Below are 22,368 nucleotides of genomic sequence, written 5' to 3' on the forward strand. Positions count from 1 at the left end.
AGGTTTGATAGACAGATAGAGGTAGAATAAATATACCTTGGCAGAAATCATAGACCTTATTCTGTTGGTGAGGGGACAAATATGAAGGTTTCTACATTGGTAGTGTGATTGGCTCACTCTGGCAGTAGTGTGGAGGAAGGACTGAGGGTGTGCCTGGAGGCGGAAATGCTATTCCTTCAGAGTCGGAAGAATAATTGAAAGGTTTTTACATTAGTTTAAGCTAGCCATGATGAGAATTTGGACAAAAATGTGAGGATGTTTGGAAATGAGAGAACAATTTGAGAGACGCTTAGAAGAAGGACCAGCAATACTTGGTGAAGAGATAGCCTTAGTTTAACAATCTGTCTTCTAGCTCAATTCACAATCTTCGCAGCATTTCACTGGCTCCTCTTCGTCTGTGATTCCCAATCACGCAGCAATGCTACCCAGAAAGTGAAAGCTCCCAGCCCACTCTCTTCAAACCTAGAAGGTTTCTCAAGTTTTTGTTAGAAGGCGAATAGAACAACCTGGAATCTTTCTCTCCATATGCTCTCTGAGCTCTGGCTGGCAGCTGCTAACTAGGTGTAGCACCCTTTAAATAATTTTTCTTAAGAACATATTGAGCTCGTGATCTGATTTACTTTACAGAATACCATTTATACACCTCAAAACATTAGAATAGAATCTCTACAAAACGTATTTTTGTAAAACAGGAAACAGAGCATTTCATGAACAGATATTAATGGGCTTATTTATATTTCAATCACAAAAGCAAATACTCCAGAAAAATCCATTTTAGGTCTAGCAGTTAGGACTCTTTGAGTTGCAAATAACAGAATAGCTCACTCAAACTGGATTAGGCCCCAAAGGGAATTTATTAGTCTGTGTAGCAAAGATAGAGGCATGGTTTCATCTGGGCAAATAGTGTCATCAGATGCAGTCTCTGCTTCCTGGCTCTCTTTTTCACGCTGGCTTCATTCTTACCCTCCATCCATTGGTCACAAGATAGCCAATAATTCCATCCCTACATACATACCTGGTTTAATTCCCAAGATATGAAAGGAGTCAAGCAGAGTTGATAGACTGGAGAAAATAGAGGAGATTCCCCAGACAACACGGACTGTGGACAAGTTGTTTTCCAATTCTGAGAACTGGTACCAGAAGTAAAAACGAATAACAAGCAGGTAAAGACAAGAAATATCTACTCTACTAGAAAGTTCAAAAATTCTGAGCGGAGCATGAGATTCTGTGTTTACTGAGTCTGCTGCTTCATTTGTAATTTACTCAGCAGTTAGCTCAATGGTGGGTGCATGACACCCATGCTCATTAAATATTTTTTGAATGAATGAATAAAAAATGAATGAGTGAACACAATATGCGCTTCATGTCAGAACTCCCACCCAATTTCCTGAATCTGAGACACGTAATTGCATGCAAGACTTACGGCTCTGTGCCCGTCCCTCGTATGTCCCACAGCACTATCATAGAACGATTACACTGTGCCTTGGTTATCTGTTTACCCATCTGCATCTCCTCTCCTAGACTAGAAACCCTATGAGAGCAGGGGCCGTGCTATTCCTCTTTGAGTCTTATGGACCTAGCATAGCACTGGCACAGTCTGTCCTTAGTAATTATACACACATGAATAAATAAATAAATAAATAATCAATTGAGAGGTGGCTCACGTGAATTCTTCAAAATACAACAGTTTCTCTCCCACCTCATTGCCGGCACTCAATCAATATAGCCTATACCAGTGATTTCCAAACTTGCTGGCACTTTACAATCACCTGAGGGTCTTTAAAAAGAAAGTCTAAAGCCCAGGACACACACCCAGACCAATTAAATCACAATATTTGGGATACCAGACATTACTAATTTTTGAAGCTCTGCTGGTGACCCCATGTACAGACAAGTTGGGGAAGCACCACTCTATAGGCTTATCAGAAACTCTGTGAAGTAGAAAGGATATTATGGTTGCCTTTACCGGTGGGCATCATGGGTAGTGGTAGGGGCTTGTGATTCTACATTTTCAGGAAGCTCCCGGGTGTTGCTGCTGCTGCTGCTGCTGCTGCTGCTGCTGCTGCTGCTGCTGCTGTTGGTGTGTCAAAGGTCCTCAAGGTGCGTCTCGGGACTGGCATCATCAGGGAGCTTGTTTTAAATGCACGTTCTCATGTCCCACTGCTGATTTACTGAATCAGAAGCTCTGGCCATGAGGCTGAGCAATCTGTGTTTTAGTAAGTCTCCAATGTGATTCTGATGCAAGCTCAATTTTTTACTCTACAAAAATTTTCCTTACAAAATTTAGCCAGGCATGTTGGTGCATGCCTGTACTTCTAGCTGCTTGGGAGGCTGAGGTGGGAGGATCACTTAAGCCTAGGAAGTCAAGGCTGCAGTGAGCCCTGATCATGCCGCTGCACTCCAGCCTGGGCAATGGAGTGGGATCCTGTCTTTGTTCTGTCTCAGAACCACCTGATGGCCTTGTTGAAAATGCAGACCAACTGAATCAGAATCTGTGGTGACTGAGTGCATATGTGTTTGGGGGTGAATGTGAGGAAAATAAATATCTATTTTTCTGAAAAAACACTCCAGGTCATATTGCTGGGCAGCTAGGTTTGAGAAGCACTATTCTTGAATGTCCCTTAGAGTCATCCAGGTTGAAATCAATCATTGCAAAATGTTCCATTTATAGCCAGCTGTCCAGTGAGCATTTTGATTAACTGAGAACTTCATTTTTTTCCTCCCTTCTGCACTCCTTACATCCCCAACCAACTGGGTCATTCTGGACTTCATATACTACTTGCCATTAGCAGAATGTCATTGAGCTAATTTCATTATGTCCTGACACATTTGCCCTGCAAGTCTGTGATGTTCTGTGGCTCATCTTTATGCTAAATGAGTGCTCATTCACCTGAGCTGTTGACAGCTTGTCGTTTTACATTAACTTTTTCCTTTACCATCTTGAATAACCCCCCTCCCACATGTACCTGAGCTCTATGGTTTGCAGGCTAGGTCACATTATACTTAGGATAGCTCGCTTACAAGGCATCCAGTTGTGGCACATCATAATGAAGGCTGAGACAACATCAGAAAGATAAAGATTAAAAAGTTTGATAATACTCAGTGTTGGTGAGGATACAGGGAAACTGGCATTCTTATGTACCATCAGAAGTCTAAATTGGCACAGCTTATTTGGAGGGCAATTGGATGATATCAATGCCCCAATTTTTTTTTTTTTTTTTAAATCACATACTGGGCTGGGCACAGTGGCTCATGCCTGTAATCCTAGCACTTTGGGTGGCCAAGGTGGGTGGGTCACGAGGTCAGGAGATTGAGACCATCCTGGCTAACATGATGAAACCCTGTCTCTACTAAAAAATACAAAAAAATTAGCCAGGTGTGGTGGCAGGCCCCTGCAGTCCCAGCTACTTGGGAGGCTGAGGCAGAAGAATAGCATGAACCCAGGAGGCAGAGCTTGCAGTGAGCTGAGATCGTGCCACTGTATTCCAGCCTGGGCAACAGAGCAAGACTCCATCACAAAAATAAATAAATAAATAAATAAAAAAAATCTCATACTATTTGGTTCAGCAATGTTATTTCTGGGAGTTTGTCCTGCAGAAGTACTTACATAATGCACAAAAATGTATGGAGAAGAATGTTCATTGCTGCATTATTGATAATGGCACAAAACTGAAAGCTACTATAATATTTATCATTAGAAGAGTGTTTAGATAGATTGTGGTATATTTGTGTAACGGAATATGTTAACTAAGATAAGTAGCTCTACAAGTGCTGGGGTTGAAAGGCTGGACCCAGCGTGCCAGAATGTAGCCTCTCCAACAAGGCTGAGTTTTTTATATGGCAACTCAACGTTCTCAGAGAGTGCGTTGGGTGAACAAGGTAGATGCTTCGTGGTCTTTCATGACTTAGATTTGGAAGACACAGCATCACTTCTACACTACTCCATGCGTTGAAGCAGTGTAAGGCTACACAGATTCAAGGGGAGGGAAATAAACTTTGCCTTTCAGGGACAGAAGTGTCAAGTACTTGTGTCCATGTTTTATATCTGTGACACAATCCTTACCTCTAGGGAGTAGGAGGTGGAGAAAGAAGATTTTGCTTTTCATTTTATACCTTTCTATATATTATTTGATTATTTAAAAATTGCCTGCATTGGTTTTGAGATTACAAGAGAGGTAAAATAAGGAGAAAAGAATTGGAGGAAAAGAGAGGCCGGGGGTAGATTTGCAAGTGGAAGAACAGGTAGAAACAAGGAAGAAAGGCAGATAGACCTGGCAGGGAGTGGTAGAGGAGATAGATATGGGATTGATAAATGTGGAGGGTGGTAGCAATTTGGTTTCGTGTTCATGCTGGGCACACATGGAATAGTCTTCTACCACTGCCCCCCATTGTCTATCTATCCTGCCCTTGGAAATGCTGCTCATCTTTTAAGGAACAACTTAAATGCCATCTCCTCTGTGCAATCTTCTCAGTCCTCTCAGAGCCCGAGCAGTCTCACCCTACTCTGTATTTTCATCGCATTTGTGTGAGTAGACCTGCATAGAGCTCATGCCAGCTTGGCTCCTTCAGTTATTTGAGTGTTCTTCTCTCCCTCTCTAGAAGCTGTCCTCAATGGCTGACATAATGTTTTGTCAATTTCTTACATTTTCACAGTGCCTAACACTATGTCACACAGTGGGCAGTGGTATTTTGTAAAATATTTTTCAAATTAAAAAATTTCTTATTTAGAAACATTTATACAGTATTTAGTACCTGCTAGGTAATGTCCTCAAATATGGGCTCATTTACTCTCTCATAACAACCCCCATAAGACAGGTACCATCATAGTCCCATTTTACAGAGGACAAAATTCGTGCATAGAGAGGTCAAGGAACAAGGTCATAAACCTAGTAAATGGTAGAGCTTAGAGTCAACCCCAAATACTTGGCTCTAGTCCTCTTAGCACTGCTCTTCCCTTCATCAGGACATAATGCAGCATATTTCTACATTTTCACATCTGCAAGTCAAGAGGAATTGTTTCATTATATTTTGTAAAATGTACCAGCAACCAATCAGAATTGAAATTCCATATACAAACCACTCTCTGGATGGACATGCAGTAAAATAGGTAGAACAGCATTTGGGCTACTTGATTAGAGCTTTAGTATTTAACTTTCTCTTTCTCTTCATTGACACCAACCTGGACTAGACAAGGTCTCCCAGGCAGTGCGGAAAGATCCCAGAACATGATCAATGCCTTAGAAGGTCTACAGAGGGAACATTAGAGAAATATCGGAAGAAACCACTAAAAGAAGGGAACAGAGGTTCAGGAAAGGGCTGGATGTGGGTAGGAAGTAACTTGAAAAAATATTCATTAGGTATTGTATGAAGCAGTCTTGTGGTTGAAAACTCCAAAATAATGAGGTCACACATTTATTTTTACCAACCGACCTTCCCAATGATTGCAGAGATACTATTATACAAAGAAGGAGAAGAATTAATCAATTTCCATGTTTGTTATCATGGCTGGTGTTAAAATAGAGCAGGGACCTTGGACAAGCTACTATCAGACAAAGTGTTACAAAGTTGGAAGGAAATAGGGGAGTCAGACAGTTTCATCAAGGCTATTTCCACTTTATTTAGAAGGGGGTTTAATTTAGAGGCAGGGATTGGCATGAAGGTTATGTCAAATACAGAAGTGCTTTGTATCAAGTTTTAGTTCCACTTTGCTTTGAGGTTGCACAGATAGACAATGAAAATATAGGAGTGTTGAGTATTAGTCCTCTTGCTTGCTTATTGCTTTTTATTATCTGAATGACTTGGTGCTAATTTCTAACATTCAACATTTATGGACTTCCAGGAACTCATAAATGTCACATCAGGCTGCCTCTTGGTGAATTTTTAATCAAGGGGGAGAATTTCAGCTACAAATAGACCAAGAATCAAGAGGCCCGCTATTGATCGGTCAAAGTGGCACTTATGAGCCTGAGGTGGAAGCAGTTTGGATAAAAGGATTCTGGGCTTTCTATGGCCCCAGAGACATCTCTTTCCATCAAGTCCACGTTAGTATCAGATACCCCTTCCAAGTTATTGAATAGTAGCAAATAATATGAGGTCTCCTAAAGGCCCATACGAATAAATATGAGAAGAAAAGTCAAATGTCTGGCTCAAGCCAAATATCATCTCGACCAGACAGCCTCTGGATGTTACACTCCAATCCCCAAGCAAATGGTCCCATTCTTCCTTCCATAGGGCAGAATGTCTCCTTGGGTAGTGGGTCAAGGCTCAGATGCTCTGGCTAGTCTGTGCTGGACAGGGGCGGACCTCTAAGTCTGAGGCCTTGAGTCGTCCCTGCAGAGATACAGAGCGGTGCTTGTTATGTCAGGGATCACTCAGCCCAGTGAATGATGTCTCTCACTAATGCCAAGCCATGAATCATTGGTCTGTGGTACTGTAAAATTAACATGCACCACTATAAATAACTCATCTGTAATGGGCTGTCATTGATGGCTTTTTGGAAAGGTTTGACTCAGGAGTAAGGGTTTTAATGACTGTAATTGAAATTAGATGAAAAGCATCAGTATTGTGCTTTTATCCTGACCCATGCGAGGACAAATTCCATCCTATGTCAAAACAATTATGCTGTGTCAAACCTGAGGGGCAGGATGCCGCGTCTCTTCTCCTCAGCACCTTGGACTGCTGTCTCCTGAGATGTCACCTGGTGAGTGACAGGGCACATGCGAGTCACTCCTCGGTGCTGTTTCTTCACAAAGGGCTCCGCTGTAACGGAGACGGGCACTGCTGGAAAAGCAACCCCACCCCAACTCGCAGATGAGAGCTATTATCAGCAGGAAGGGCCGTTATTATTAATAACAAGGACAGTCCTTTGTATAGAGGAATATGGTTTACAAAGCTCTTTCACTTCCATGATCACATTTAATCTTTACCAAGGCCCCAGAGGTAGGTCAGATGCTATTGCTATTATCATCCTCAGATGTACGAAGGGATGGAGACTCAGCGAGCTAGGTGACTTGCCCAAGGTCACATAGCTAGTGAGTGATCAAGTAGGAACCAGGAACCTTTGATCTGAAGCCTTTCTACACCCTAGTGCCCCCTAATGATGGCCTGGTGGTTGCTGTTGAACGTCTTTCTCCTCCAGTCCCACCAGCATGCTTCTGGCTTCTGTAAAACACTAGATCCTAAGTGATTCTGGGAGACCCTTCTTCTTGATCATTAACAGGAAAATCAAAACAGCCGAGGGAAAAAGTAAACATAGTATATTTTTCACTGACTGGCTGTAATGCTAAACAGCTTTTTCTAGTACAATTTGAGTCACGAGTGGAGGTTCCAAGCAAGTCAGTGAAGAGTTTTTGAAACAGGCTGCAGTGCTTCAGTCCTCTCTTTTCATTTTGCTTCTGGTGTAATAGAGTGCTTCAAGAGTTTCATTTCAGGGGATGCTGAGTATTAGGAGGGAGCTGAACTGTCATAAGGAAAAGTGCCAGGATCAGGGAGCAAGGCCCTCAGGGACACTCCTTCAAAGCCCAGCCCCCTCCACTTTCCCTAAAATCAGAGGCAGCTCTACATAGAGATTTTCCAGCCTCCTGCCTGTATCCCAGGAAGGCTGGTGCCCAAGTCACTGCCAGGCCCTTCAGCCCTGTGGTGACTGTTCCTGGCCTTGATCTCAGGAGACAGACAACCTTAGAAGCAGGAGAAGCCATATGCTTCAGCCATTATCTTCTGAACCTCTGGCCCCCAGACAATTAATAGGTGGAGCTGAGCTCACGTGTGTCTACAGCCCTAACATCTCCCCAACAGAGCCCGTGCCACTCTGGTGGAGGTTTGCAAATGAACACACAGCATACCTTTGTTCATACAGCATGTCACCATTCCCCACCTGGAGACAGCTCTGTAATCCTCCTGTGCAAAAATAACAAGTCCCACGTAGGACTGCGTACATGGTCTAATTACACGTAACAAAACATCTTGTCTCAGGAGAGAAGGAGTGTTTGGTAGTAAATTAAGAGATGCAAAAGCCACTGCGAGCCATGCTGATTAATCCAGCTCTCTAGCAATGGGGAAGGATCCTTGAGAAATGGGTTTGCAGTTGGATGATAATTATATGCCCACTATGGGGGCTTTTCATGTACCACTAGCTTTTGTGTGAAGGGGAGGGAATGTGACTGAGATGGAGACTGCATAGCTGATTTATTCAGTGCTGTGTTGACAGAATGGAAATTGCTTCAGAAAACGCTAATACTTATTAAATGGATAAAATACCAGGGAGCCCACCTGCACTGGCTCAAGATGCCTCACGCTCCCATTTCAGATGGGACTGCATCTGTGCACACTGAAACCTTTATCCAACTTTGCCCATAAGAATTGTGGATTTATTTGACTTTCCTTACCCCTTTCAGCACCAAGCTCACAGAGCCACTCTGAGCTCCAGTCCATGGGGACCTTATCTATTAAAGGGAAAACAGAACAAACACTTTAGAAAAACAGAGAAAAACATGCTTACAACTAATGAAAACTATAAAAATAGATGGTGCGTGTCAGGTAGGGGCTGGGGGGAGGGGCACATGCATAATGCTTTATGGTTAATACCCAGTGCCTAAGCTTTTAAACAAGATGTGTGTTTGGAATTTTGGCTTTGCCACTTCCTAGCAGCCATCGGACTCTCTGGGCTTTAGCTTTCTAATCTGCAATATGGGATTAGTAATTATTTCTGCCCTTCCTACCTTGGGGGTTGTTGTGGAGATCAAGGAGGAAAAGTGATGTGAAAATGCCTTCCGAACTGGAAAGCACTGTACAAAGTCACTTTCCCTGATATTAGCACAATGTCTAGCACATAGCAAGTGTCTAATAAATATGCTAGTTGATGGATTGATAGACAGTTGCTAAGGGGTGAGAATGGAGTTATTTGAAACATTTGGAAAATTCAAGGGATATTTGCTATAAGTCATGGATTTTTAACAAAATTTTTAAATGGGAAGGAGGGGTGGAACCTTGCTAGGAAGAACAGAGAAATACTGACTGTAGAGATAAGAAGATCTAAGTGAGAAGAGCATATTTCATTGGCTAGAATCTGAGTTGAGAAGAAGTTGAAGGAAATTAGGTAAAGGATGGAGAAAAGGAAGGCTGAGGGGTCAGAGGGTAAATGCTGGGGTAGAGCCTGTCCTTGAGAAAACAGCTGATTGCATGGAGATCTATGCAAAGACGGGCATCCATGCAAAAAATATGGGCATCCATGCAAAAAATATGGGCAACCGTGCAAAAAGATGAGCATACACGAGAAGGTGGGCATCCATGCAGAAAGATGGGTATCCATGCAAAGATGAGCACCTATGCAAAATGATGGGCATCCATGCAAAAAGATGAGTATCCATGCAAAGATGGGTGTCTAGGCAAACATAGACATCCAGGCAAAGGTGGGCATCCATGCGAGGCAAGAGAAATGCAGGTTGCAGTTGGGGAACCGAAGAGACGGAATGAAGACATGTAGTACTCAGGGACAGAATCTTGAATTCGATTGCTTCCACAATCTTTTGTGGTGGTGACAGTTGGGGATTGGTAGATAGGGGATGGGATGGGAATAGATAGGATGGTCGTGAACTTGATCTCTGACGTTCCCCAATAAAGTGCTTATTGGAAAGTCCCATCCCAATAAAGCGTTCCAGTATTTTAGGGAATGAAGTAGTTCAAGGATCTTAGTCTACACCAAAAAAATTCCCAGGGAGCCGAAAACAGCCTGTGAACTTTCCAGGGGAGGTGCACCCCCTACACTCCATAACCCCTGCTTTTAACACATACTTTTCTACAGAGTCTGTAATTCATAAGGATAAGAAAGAAAATACATTTTCACTACAATAGAGAGAAGTTCTGTGAGAATGGAACCGTGTTTTGAATGTTGTAATATACAGAAATTGACACCCGTCTACTTCCTATTCAAAAATCCTCTCTCTGGAATAGCATAACAATGCTTTCTCCTCTATATTTTCCTTGCATGCTGCCACGAACTGCTGTTGTGAAGCAAATCCTTCTGTTGCAATCTTTTATTTTTACCTCCCCCTACCACTTTGTAAATCTCTTTCTTTCTCTAAAATATTAAAGTGTGGCAAAAGCTGCTAAGTGACTAAGAAATGGACCCTTCTGAGTCAACAGATCTGCCCCCCTATAAATCTTTGAGTCATAGCTGCTAACATTTCTTGACACAATCCAGTATTTCTTTTGATTTTTTTTTCTCTCCTGGTAGCAAGGCTTACAAAAATTTCAAAGTGTTTGAGGATGGGAGGTTTCAGGCCACCCTTACCATCATCAAGAGCTCCTGACAAGTAGCACAAGAATATGAAATATGTTAATTTCTTGGCACAGCTCGGATACCCTTTTCCTCCTACTGACAAATCGTTTTGGGGGGCTGTAAACACTGCTCTTAGTGTGCCTCCAAGAGTTCCAAATAGCCATTTCCATGTGGTGACCACCCACTCCCTGCATGTTCACATCATGGTGCAGAGAAGACAGTGGAAATTCAAATCTGCATCCTATACTTACTAGCTGAGATCTCTGAACAAGTCACTTTACCTCTCTGAACCTCAATTCCTCATCTGTGAGATGGAATAAAAACATAGAACCCCGAGGACCATTGTGAGATAAAGCGTGACAATGTGTGTGTGCTTAGAACCCAAGGGTCTCTCATTAGGTATGAATTAATTCATTTGTCTCCTTTTTCATTTAAAGTCTCTCTCTCTCTGTCATTTTCTCTCTCTCTGCAAAGGCATATATCATATTTGGATGGATGCATAAGAAACTGACAACAGTGGTTGCTTCTAGAGAGGCTGTACTCTGATATAGAAAGATGATTTTATCTTTCACTGTACAACTTTCATACTATTTGAAATCTTTGCCATGATCATGTATTGCTTAAAAATATTAAGCAAAATATGTACATTTAGAAATACTGAGTTCCAAACTCTTGGTCCCTTTTTATCAGTATCCTCTCTTCCTTTCAGTTTGGATGTTTCATATTGAACAGCCACAGAAAGAAAATCCCATATGTGTTTGTTCCTGTTTTGACATGCCAAATATTCACTGTAGGACTTACCTTGTAGTGTAGAAGGCCTCCAAATTTAAGAAGTACTGGGAAATAGATGGACTTTAAGTAATAAAGGGTTGGACAACTGGATAGCCATTTGGGAAAAGATAAAAATGGATTTATATCTTACATCCTCACCCAAAATAAACTCCAAACAGATCAGAGAGTTAATGTTAAAAAAAAAAAAAGGAGCCATGAATGTACTAAAGAAAACATGGGTGAATTACTTTATGTACTAGAAGAAAACATGGATGAATTACTTTATGTGTATGGAGAAAGCTTTGCTAATCCTGATTCAAAATCCAGATTTAATATATGAAAAGATTGACAAATTTCATTCTATTAAAACTCAAAATTTTTGGTATGGTACAGTGGCTAACACCTATAATCCCAGCACTTTGGGAGGCCGAGGCGGGTGGACCACCTGAGGTCGGGAGTTTGAGACCAGCCTGACCAACATGGTGAAACCCCATCTCTACTAAAAATACAAAAATTAGCCAGGGGTGGTGGCACGCGCCTGTAATCCCAGCTACTCAGGAGGCTGAGGCAGGAGAATCGTTTGAACCCAGGAGGCGGAGATTGCGATGAGCCGAGATTGTGCCACTGCGCTCCAGCCTGGGCAACAAGAGCAAAACTCTGTCTCAAAAAAAAAAAAAAACAAAAAACAAAACAAAACAAAAAAAAACCCAAATTTTTGCATGGCAAAAACATCACAAATTCAAAAGACAAGTAACTAAATTGAAAAGAGTATATGCAATAGACATTACAGAGAAAGGGCTAATATCCCCCTAATACATATAGAATATTTGAAAATCAAGAGATGAAAGTCCAAAAACTTGAAAGCAACATGAGCAAAATAAATAGATGTTTCACAGAAAAATATATGCAAATGGCTTTTAAACATACAAAGAATTACTCACTTACTTACAATAAGAGAAACAAAAACAAAATTACACTTAAGATACTATTTTTTACCTCTTAGATTGGCAGAATTCTAAAGGTTGACAACACACACTTTCAGTGAGTCTGTCAGGAAAGAGATACACTCATAAATTGCTGGAGAGAGTGTAAAATGATCAGTCTCCAGGGAGGAGAATGTGGTATATCTAGGAAAAGTATGCATTTACCCTTTGACTTAGCAGTTCTTCTTGTTGAGATTTACTCTGAGATACATTTTCACAAACATGAACCACTAGTGATAAGGTAATTTTTTGAGACGTTATTTATTGTAACAAAATGTTGGAATTATTGTTGCCCTTGTGTAGTAGATAAGTTGCATTATCTGTGGTACATCCATACAACACAATGCACACAATGTAAAAAAGAATAAAGCAGCTCTATGAATGGATAAGAAATGACTTCCAGGATATGTTGTTAAGGGCAGGAAGAAAGATGTGAAAGAATGCATACAGTATGTTATCCTTTGTATAAGAAAAAAGGAAGAAAAAACCCTCCAAACCCATGTACTTCTTTGCTTATTTTTGCAAAAAAAAAAAAAAAAGAAAGAAAGAAAAGAAAAAAAGTAGGATGCATGACAGAATCTGATGAAAATGGTTGCCTATTTGGGGTGTGTGGGAAAAGGGTGGCAGGGTTAGGGATGGTACTGAGACTTCTTTGAATATATCTTTTAATATAACTTTGACATATAAATCATATAAATTTTTTATATACTGTATGTTAAAGTAAAATTAAATCAAATCAGTAAGGGTGAATACAAAGCAAATCTTAAAGCTCAATATAAAATGAAACAAAGAAAGCCAACTACATATCAAATTGACAACCTAACTGTACAGAAAGTAAATAACTAATTCAAAAACTTTTCAATGCAGCATTCTGACTGTACATTCTTAGTGGGTGATAGTCTAAAAAAAAGATCTGTAACGGCATCTTAAACGTATTTAGTCGGCTTGTTGCTGGTGGTTGTTTTGGTACAGTAATCCCCAAACTATTCTGAATATGTTGTAGGACTGAGCCAATGAGTTAAACATATTGATGGTGTTAGGAATCAGGGAGGAGTATGCAAACATAGCACAGGGAAAGATGAGGAAGAATCCTGGATGTTTCCTTCCAGTGAAAGGAGTCAGTCTAAACTCAGATGTGTCCACTGAAATGTCCTAGAAGCAACAAACTCCAGTAACAATCAGCTCACTTAACACCCAGACTCGGTTTCTTGTTTTTAATTGGCTTAAAACAACAACAAACATGTATTACCCTCATAGTCTCTGTGTAGCTAACATCTGGGAGTGGCATAGATGGACAGCTCTGGCACAGGATCTCTTGTGATGTCATCTGAAGGCTGACCTGGAGCTAGCTGGATCTACTTCCAAGATGGCTCATCCCCATGGCTGGCAAGATGATGCAGGTTGCTGCACCGAGACCAGTGTCTGCCTACGTGCCCTTCTCCACAGGCTGCTTGAGTGCCCTCACAGCATGGCGGCTGGCATCCCCCCACTGAGTGAGCAGCACAAGAGAGGCTAAAGCTGAGACGGGGATGTCTTTTACGACCTAGCCTCAGCAATCCCACACTGTCACTTTCACAGTGTTCTGTTGATCACACAGAACAGCCATGATTCAGTGAGACAGGACTGCATGAGGGTATGAACAGTAGGCAGCAAGGATCATTTAAGCTGAGAACTAAAGGCTGAGTAAAGCAGCTAGTCGAGTGAAGAGAATGCAAGAAGTACACTTCTTATAAGTCATGGGACAGAACTTTGAAATAAGTTTATATGACTAGGGAGTAAAGATGAGTAAAGTTCTTGCAAGTTTTGTTAAGAAGCTTAGTTTTTACAATAAAGCCAATAAACCAACAAAGTGTTTATATTTTAGTAAGATCACTCTGGTTATTACATGGAGGGTGGACTGAAGGAACAAGGATAGGGAACAGGAATAGCAGTAAGGAAACTAGGAGACTATTGAGATGATCCTGACAAGAAATGGCAACTTTGACTATGATGGTGGCAATAGAGGTGAGAAAAGTGGGCAAGTGCTGAGAGACTTAGGAGGCAAACACACATGACCCAATGTTTGGACATATGGATCAGACATTAGAGAGGAATCAAGGTTGGCTGTGAGGTTTTTGACTTGTGCACATAAAAGGAACAGCAAGTTTGGGAATTAGAAAAAAGTGTATTTAAGATGTTGAGTTTGTAGTGCTTACACACATGGAAATGTCCAGTAGGCAGTGGGCATATGGGACCTGGGATCAGGAGATACATCTGGACATCAAAACTTACGGTTACCAGAATATCCAGATCTTAGTTCCTAAATACCATTCCCTGCTAAAAGAAACCAACACTTCTTAGAGACACGGCTAGTTACAGGTCTGCAGCCTCGAACATCTTCTTGTTCCAGAAAGCAAAGGGGAGCTGAAAGATGGATGGTGGCTTATCAAAAAATGTCATGAGCTGGCTTGAAGGAGTCCTCCCTAGTTAAACTTCAGACAATGTGAGCATCAAAGAGAATAATGATGGTAATAGAGTATAACATAATAAACATAGAGTCCAACATGATACTAAGAAATTAAAATTAAAGTTAGCATTTTATAAAGTGGTGAAATCCAAGTAAGATCTGTAGTCTAGTTCATCATGTTGTGCCACAGTCAATTTCCTGGTTTTGATAACATAATATGGAAGGTGTTATTATCACTAGGGGAAGATAAGTTTTGGGTACACTGGATCTCTCTGTAATATTTTTGCGACTTCTTGTGGACTTGTTGTTATTTCAAGATAAAAAGTTAACAAACAAACAAAAAAAGGTATATGTGTGTGTGCGTTGGGGGTGATATTCTTCATGGAAAGATTTCTGCCTGTATTTGCAGCAATCAATGGAATCATTGATTCATGCAAAGGTCATTAATGCATGACAAAAACCACTGGGTGAATGCTATTAGAGAATGGGATGTTCCCATGGTCTCACTCCCTGGATTATTCATTACATACAAAGGGTAAAGGAGCATTTATGGTGGAGAACTCTGGCTAACATCACCCTAACCAAGTAACAGAAGGAAATGACTGCCTCTCTAGTTCTTGCTCCTGAACTTTTGACACCAGTGCAGGATTGTTATCAATATTGACACAAAATGACATTTTGAACTTCCTGATATGCTGGGATGAAATATATGCAGCACCACCTAGGTAGCATTTATGCCAAACATGTCTAATCTGAATTCAATAATGAAGAAACAAACATACAAATTTAGGTTATAGGACATTCTACCAGACAACTACCCTGAACTCCAAAATTATCAGCCACGAAAGATAAAGTGAAATAAAAAAATAAGTAACAGACCGTTGTAGATTAAATAGACTAAGGAGACTGAAGAAAGTGACATGCAATGGATGATTTTTTTTTTACTGGATTCTGGGTCAGAAAAAAAGTTACAAAGAACATTAATAAGAAAATTAGAAAGTGTATATATAGACAGTATTTTAGATAATATTATTGTATTAATATCTTGGGAAGTAAATGTCTTGGTAATGCAAAAAAACACCATGCTTATGTAGGATAACACCCTAGTTCTTACAACATTTAAGATATCTGTAACTAATTTTCAAATGGCTTAGCAAAAATATTCAATTGAGGGAGACACACACACACACAGAGAACACAAACAAACAGATCAAAATGTTAGCATAAAGGAAATAGAAAAATGAGTTTTCACCTTGTTTTCAACTTTCTGCAGGTTTAAAATTTTTCAAAATGAAAACTTGGGGAAAATAAGATAAACTGGCATTAGTTTATAAATTATGTCATTATCCTGCATCTAAACTGGAATTCCTTCCCTTTCAGCTCATCCTTTTCCCCACATCTCAGCATGATATAGCAAGAGTTGCCTGGGGCCTCATGGCCCAATGGGGCCCAGGCCTCGAACAAATTTGCAGAGAAGTTTTGCAGCCTTCTGCCACCTCTGGACTCTGCTGCTGCACCAGCAGAGACTATTCGTGGAAGCTGTTTGACTCATCACTGAACCTAAAAGAGTGTCTGGGGAGCTGCAGGGCCTCAGTGGCCTAAGGCTTCACGAGCCCTTCTGCTTAGAGAGTTAATGCCTGAGACTAAAATTTGGGGTAACAGGACAGATTTCTGCTCAGCAGCAAAAGCTGCCCCAGCCTTTCTTATAAAATGGAGAGTGCAAATAAAGAAGTTGATTGTTTCTAGGAGAAAGGTGTATACACCACTGTATTTTTTTTTTTTTTTTTTTTTTGAGACAGAGTCTCGCTTTGTTACCCAGGCTGGACTGCAGTGGCAGAATCTCAGGTCACTACAACCTCCGCCTCCCAGGTTCAAGTGATTCTCCTGCCTCAGCCTCCCGAGTAGCTGGGATTACAGGCATGTGCCACCATGCCCAGCTAATTTTTTTATTTTTAGTAAAGATGTGGTTTCACCATGTTGGTCAGGCTGGTCTTGAGCTCCTGACCTCAAGCAATTCACTCCCCTCGGCCTCCCAAAGTGCTGGGATTACAGGCATGAGCCACTGTGCCTGGCCCACCAGCTGCTTTTGGATGGATCCACTATTACTGTGGAATATTCAAATAACCAGCCATGACCATCTAACCAGCCAATAAACCAACCAATAAATGCATCTACTCATTCAACACATACGTACTGGGCTGCTTGCTTTGTACTGTATATTGGAGCTACAAAGATAAAACACGGTCTATTCTACTGAAGAGTGGATTGGCCGGGCGCGGTGGCTCATGCCTGTAATCCCAGGACTTTGGGAGGCCAAGGCGGGTGGATCACCTGAGGTCAGGAGTTTGAGACCAGCCTGACAGACATGGAGAAACCCCGTCTCTACTAAAAATACAAAATTAGCCGGGTGTGATGGCGCATGCCTGTAATCACAGCTACTCCAGAGGCTGAGGCAGGAGAATCGCTTGAACCCAGGAGGCGGAGGTTGCGGTGAGCCGAGATCACGCCATTGCATTACAGCCTAGGCAACAAAAGTGAAACTCCATCTCAAAAAAAAAAAAAAAAAAAAAGGGAGAGAGAGAGTGGTTTGTGTATTATTATTGCCACACAATAATTAGTAAATGCATGACAGCAATTTTCATATTGTAGCAGTGAGGTAGTGCACTTAACCTAAATTAGGAGGAGAAGGCATGAGAGAAAACTTCTTGGAGAGAAAGAATATTTTCTTTCACTTTTAAAATTATTTCCTTTTGTCCTCAAAGTTAAAAATAAATCAGGAACTAGGGCCCACAGTAGGGGAGGGGTGAAAAGCGGTTTTAAAAGTTTAATCAGGCTTCTTTCATTTTTTTCCCATCTCTGCAACTGGGCTAGAGTGACCATCTCATCCTCATTTGCCTGGGACTTGCCTGGTTTTAGCATTGAAAAGTCTTGAGTCCCAGAAAACCCTTATTCCTGGCCAAACTGGGACCATGGGTCACCCTATGACCCTCCCACCTTACCACAGCATCTTTCTGTTATGAAGAATCGTATGTGAAGAAAGAATTAGATAACATGCTAGCTTGAGAATTCTGAAGTAGATGAAGAGAAATGAGAAGGGTAAAAAAGCCAACTTCATTTCTTCATTTTCCATACAAATCAGATAGTGAACAAGCATGGTGCCTGGAGGGCTTGCTTCTCCTGCCTACTGTATTTTGTTGCTGCACGCCATTCCTCCTCAAATGTTTTCCCTTCTTCATAAGTATATCCCAATCTTCCCCGTCCAGGCCTAGCTGAAACCTTTCCCAACTGTTCTAGCTGAAAATGGCCTCCTCCACCCGCTACCCCGTGAAATGTGGGTGTTTGTTGTCTGTGTGCTCTTGTGGTACATGGCAACTCTTAGAGTTAGAAAGCCATAGAGAACTCGAAAGGAGTTCAGAAATTTATGTGCTCATGTATAGTTTCATTCATTCTTTCATTTGCTCATAACTAGTTCTTAGAAAATTTAAGATATTTGTAACTAATTTTCAAATGGTTTAGCAAAAATATTCAACTGAGGGAGATAAACACACAAACCCAGAGAGAAAGAGAGAACACAAACAGATCAAAACGTTAGCAATCAAGGGGAACGAAATATGAGTTTTCATATTTTCAACTTTCCACAGGTTTAAAAATTTTCAAAATAAAAACTTGGGGAAAATATGATGAACTGACATGAGTTTATCCATAAATTATGTCATTATCCAGCATCTAAATTGGAATTCCTTCCCTTTCAGCTCATCCCTTCCCCACATCTCAGCATGATATATCAAGAGTTGCCTGGGGCCTCGTGGCCCAATGGGGCCCAGGCCTCAAACAAATCTGCAGAGAAATCTTGCAGCCCTCTGCCACCTGGGCACTGGAGATTCCAAGGTGAATCGGGTCCTGTCCTTGAGGAGCCCCTACATGTTAGGGAGGTGGTTGGATACATGAGCAGATACAACACATGGCAGAACGTGTTGGATGGAGGCTGAGCACCGGTGAGCAGTTGTTACTGGAGCAGGTACTGAGAGCGGTAGATACTGTGCTATGTGATAAAGAGGTACAAAGACCTTTAAGATGGTACAATCAGTGTAGGGTCAGCAGCAGATCTGAAAACACATGATTTTAATACCATATGGTAAGTGCTACAGAAAACATAAGCCTAAGGTTCTCTGAGGATGCAGACAGGAATATTGAACAAAGCAGGGGACTGAGTCAGGGCCATGGGGACTGAGGATGTGGCATCCAAGGTCACCGGTTGGAGGTCCGGAAAAAAGATGATAAGGGCAATAGGCACAGTGAGGGATTGGCAGATTAGGGACAACTTTAGCAGAGGAAATCAGTGGGGCTTCGTGACTGATTATAAGCGCAGGGAAAATCGTATGCCTTCTTGTGCTGTGTCTTCTGGGATGTCTCGTACAGTACGCTGCACATGGTAGGCGTTTAGCATATCTCTGTTGATTGAGTTAGTTGAGGCATTAGGCAGAGTCTGAAAACCCCCCAGACCGAGAAATGGCATTTAAATTGTGTGTGCATCTGTGTGTGTGTGTGCAAGAATTATAAAATGCAACAAATTTTAGGAAATGCCGTAATGCTGTTGTGGACTCTTCTTGGAAAGTAGTTATGGCATGAAGAAAAGCGAGAGAGCCCAGTAGAAGAAATATTTCTCTTTATGTCTTTGTCGTGTTTCTTCACTATCTGTAAGTCCCATCCTTACTCATTTAGAACTGATTAAGAAGTAAAATAAAATTGAAATATGTAAGTGTCCTATCTCCCTATCCCTTCTATGTCAATGTATGCATGAGCTTGTGTACACACACACACACACACACACAGATTTTTGTTGTTGTTGTTGAGATGGAGTGTCATTCTGTAGCCCAAGCTGGAGTGCAGTGGTGCCATCTCGGCTCACTGAAACCTCTGTCTCCCAGGCTCAAGCAGTTCTCGTGCCTCAGCCTCCCGAGTAGCTGGGACTACAGGCACAGAGCACAACACTTGCTAATTTTTTTGTGTTTTAGTAGAGATGGGGTTTTACCATGTTGCCCAGGGTGGTCTCGAACTCCTGAGCTCAGGTTATCTGCCCGCCTCGGCCTCCCAAAGTGCTGAGATTACAGGTGTGAGCCACAGCACCCGGCCACACACATAGATTTATTGTTTATTTTTTCTTCTGTGCTGAGTTAATATATTCCCTCGATAGTCAAAATATAAATTTATGTGGTTGGGAGTGGCGTGGACCTTTACACTTGGGCTTTAATAAACATGCTTTGATGTCGACCTCCAGGGCCACATTATCACTTGCCTGGATTTGAAGAGGAGACACAGGACATTGCTGGATTCAGATGAACAGCTCCAATCTCCAGTCTATCACCCGTCTCCTTGAATTGCTAGGACAGTGGGAAGAAGGAGCACAGAGAAAAGTTCCCCTTCTGCCTTTGCATCTGTGCCAGAGACTTCCCAAAGCACTTCTCAATCTGTTCTCTCCTGTGTGTTCCTCTCGCACACCTGCCTGCCGGGTGCTGCTGCAGCATCAGCGGCTCCAGTGGCTGGTCTGCTGCAGATGGACCCGGCACAGCAGCTCCTGTTCCTCTGAGTTCCCGTGGCCAGAGGCAGGGAGAGAAAAGCCAAGGTTAGAGGTGGGGACAGAAGATTGGCTCTGGATCCTCCAACAGAAGTTGGGTGCTGCAAGGAGGGCAACTGCTTTTGTCTGGTTGTCTTGGCTTCTACTTGGAGAAATGCAGAATTCTTCAGTTGTCAACGTTGTTACTATAACATTTGCATCTTGGGATACTGTGGCTAGGACTCAGGTGCCATCTAGGAATCAAAGGAGGCCAAGTCCTCCCCTCTTTTCAGCCCCTGGGTCACTGGATGCTTTCCACTACACCCTTAGTCGTAAGTGCCATCAGTAACACACGTGGTGTGTTAATAGCTATTGAACGCTGCCAGTGTGGGGGCGCTAGGCTATGCACCCTGTATGTATCATGGTATTTCATTTAATTACACCAGCATTTTAAGGCGGGCATTGCTATCCTTGCTTTACAGTTGAGGAGACCCAGGTCCTCAAGGCCAGTAAGTAGTAGAGTCAGGATTTAATCCCAGGGTGGCCTGGCTGCGAAACCCCTGCTGCACTGTCTCCCAGCAGGTACAGAACACCACGTTAGCAGTGGGCCGAGCAGGGCAGCTCTTTGTATCACAGGCCTGTCTTCGGACCCTGTTAGGTCATAAATTGGTGGAGAGTACGGACCATGCCTTCTAATTGTTTTATGACACAGTCTCATCACCTGTGAAAAACAGAGCTAATCTGTTTATTCTCCAGTGAGTCAAACCAAATAATGTCCATGTGAGCCTTTGAAACATGGGGAAGAAAGAGGGATTAGGGCCTCCGGCACGAAGAAGAGCCCATGTAGCTCCTCTGGAAGCCCACCCTCCGCCTTCTCAGTGCCCCATTAGAGCTCGCTCAGTTCTTCCGCAGATTCCTCCTGGTGTTCGGCGCCGGATAAACAGTCTCTCAAATTTCTTACATGTTATGAGGCATTGCAGATGACTCTGTATAATCAAATGTGCCATTCCACATCTCATTTGTAATTTCACAATTTAGCTCTCTGCGCCATTTAAGCACATATAGAGCCTCTAGAGAAATCCTTATTTTTTTGCTAAAGCTTTTATATGTGAGTTTTGTGCTGATTTTGGTCTTTGCTATATCTAATAAGATTCTCCCAAAGTTTTCTCACCACGAAAGGCTTTATAAAATTTAAGGAACCATGGAAATAAACCCCGGCCTGTTACAAATCAAGTAGGCCAAGGAAGTATCAGGTAAGAGGCCCCAGATTAGAAGCTGAATGTTCATTTCCTCTTGTGTCTATTGTCCTATTCCCTCTGCTTCATTTTTTTCTCTGATCATGTTTAATAATTTTGGAGCAATTTGTAACCAGCTCCCCCCAAACACTTATTTATAACTTATAATTATCATCAGTAGTAGTAATGTTTATTTTTTCAGCATGGCTTAGAGTTTATAAAATGTCAATATTACTTCTGATGAGTAGCATAATAACTGTGGTGGGCAGGGATCAGATTTATCAATGGAGGCACTGAGTCTTGAGGATGTTAAAGACCTTACCCACCTTCATGTCCTGAGTAAGTATTAGACTCAGCATTTCGGAATCAAGTCTTGAGAATGTAGTTCAAGCAACATCATGCAACCTGTCCGCCTTGTTTATTAGCTTCTATAAAGCATTTTTAGGCAGACACTCTAAGGCGCCATGGAAAACTGGGCTGCATTTCATGGACTAGAAAGATTTACATGAGAAGTGTTCCCAGGCAGAAGGATGAGAGGCACAAAGAAAGGGTGAGAAACAATGGTCTGAAACAGCCAGCACATGGGCTCATTAACCTCTTCTAAACAATCGCTCATCTCTCCTAGCTCCCTGCTGACCAGAAATAAGTCAGAGGGGAATTTGTGTGGTAAACTTTCACCTACAGGGACCTGATCTCTGGAGAGAAAAAGACATCACCAGTGGACAGAGTTTGCTTTCTGTGCTGAGTCATGGGGGTAGTTCTTCTTTCTTGGAATAATTGGGAATCATACTCCTGGGGAAAATACCTGTGTCCCCAGCAGTGTTGCTTAAATGACATGAATGCCAAGGGCAATGTATCTCCTGTTAAAATGTCTAACTTCCTAATGGCCTTTTCCAACTCACTTAGCATTCATTTATCACATTCTCATGTTACCCACTCAGTAATAATAAAATAATAATAATAATAATAATAATAAATAATACTCTGGAGCAGAGTCAGGGAAAGTTGGGACATAGCCCTGCAGGTTAATAGTAAACCATTTAAAAGGAGGAGGAAAAGTACCCAAGCAGGGGTAATGGCAGAAGCATTGTGTGAAGACCCCA

This window comes from Macaca nemestrina, chromosome 12 (assembly GCF_043159975.1).
Source record: "Macaca nemestrina isolate mMacNem1 chromosome 12, mMacNem.hap1, whole genome shotgun sequence".
NCBI classification, from domain to species: domain Eukaryota; kingdom Metazoa; phylum Chordata; class Mammalia; order Primates; family Cercopithecidae; genus Macaca; species Macaca nemestrina.